Raw genomic sequence first — 1,699 nt, forward strand, 5'->3', positions numbered from 1 at the left:
TTTTTTTTTTCAACATGTCAAATCCTTCCTACGCTTCTTTCATCATTTTTTTTTTCTTCTCTAAAGTCAAAACTTTTAACCTCCATACTCACAATTTTATGTAATTTTCACATCCAAAATTATATAATTTTTTTAATTTTTTTTTATCTAGATCTATTCATTCGAGTAATCAAAATTTATTGATTTTTATTAATAAATCAAACTATTTTCATAAATTTTTAATCTTTTTAACCTAAAAATTAATTAAACGAACTCTAATTAAAATTGAGATATTCCAAAGAATATCTAAAGTGTTTAAAACTAATTAACGAATATAAAATATTAAATATCTAAAGTTGACATGTGTGATGTCTATATCATACAGCTTAGCTAATCCAAAATCCGCAAGCTTGGGACAAAAATTAGAATCCAGAAGAACATTACCAGGCTTTATATCGTAGTGGATTATCCTCTGGCGACAGTAATGATGCAGATACTCGAGCCCCTTGGCTGCCCCAACTGCAATCTCATATAGCTTGTCCCATTCGATTCTCTGTCTCTTGCCAAACAACAACCTGTCAAGGGACCCCCATGTACTCGTAGACCAGTGCTTTGGCCTTTGCATCATGGCAGAATCCATAGAGCCTGACCAGGTTCCGATGGTAGGTTCTACCAAGGGTGCTCACTTCAGTCATGAATTGCTCTTCCACTCTTTTGCTTATGCTGGTATTGTGGTTTAGTACCTTTACAGCCATATGCGCTCCATTAGGAAACTCTGCTTTGTAGACTTCTCCAAAGCCACCCGAACCAAGTTTGGTAGAGTAATTCCGAGTGTAAGCTGCAAGTTGTTTGGAAGAAAAGCGGACGGGCTTTTCTTTTTGCATGTTTTCTATGGCCATCTCCACTTTCATTCTCTCCTCGTCATCATCTGTTTCCTCCTCAACTTCTGCTGCTGCCGCCTTCTTTCTTGCCTCAGAAGCCACCAATTCCCTTATCATTCTTCCTAAGGCAGCAGCCTTCTCTGCTCCTCGGTCCTCAGGATCTATCCTTGGCTCCTCCACTTTCATTATCAGCCATTTCGTGTACATATATAATGACCATCCAACAGCAATTCCTGAAATATGCAGTAACCTGATTTATTATAGTTACCATTGAACAAAACGATGACCAATCACAAATGATTGAGTGCGATTTTCTTCTTCTTCCCTAGTCTTTTCAATTTTCTCAGCTTTGAAATTAAGTTCATAAAAGCTTTGATTCAGGACTTAGAAAACTTACCCGCACTTATTGCAATCAGAAGAACAGGGGCTGACATTTTCTCAGGGAAATGATTCAAGAATTATATACAATGAACGATGATATAAAATAGAGAGAAAAAAGGAGGATAAATGAGATTCCTCATTTCCTTCAACTCGTTATCCAACGTGCAAAGCAAATACAATTCAATTATGGGTAAGTCGAGAGATGGAGCAAAATTGTGCATTTCGTAGAAAGATGTAAATTATAGATTAATGAAATTAAAAGATTGCGGTTAAAAGTGATTTTGGAAAATGTTTTTAGTATTTTTAACACTTAAATTATAAAAATATTCAAGTATTGAAAATATTAAAAGTGTTTTATAGAATCATTATCAAATATAGGGATGACAATGGGACGAGTCTTTTCGGGTACCCGTCCCACCCCTAATGGGACGAGATTTAATTTTAATAAACAGGTTTAG

At 35.4% G+C, this 1,699-nt stretch overlaps 1 pseudogene; it reads right to left on the reverse strand.

The window, feature by feature from the left end:
* Nucleotides 1-304: 304 nt before the first annotated feature.
* Nucleotides 305-1,294, reverse strand: LOC109122561 (rust resistance kinase Lr10-like; annotated as a pseudogene).
* Nucleotides 1,295-1,699: the final 405 nt, after the last annotated feature.

This window comes from Vitis vinifera, chromosome 5 (genome assembly GCF_030704535.1).
Source record: "Vitis vinifera cultivar Pinot Noir 40024 chromosome 5, ASM3070453v1".
NCBI classification, from domain to species: Eukaryota; Viridiplantae; Streptophyta; class Magnoliopsida; order Vitales; family Vitaceae; genus Vitis; species Vitis vinifera.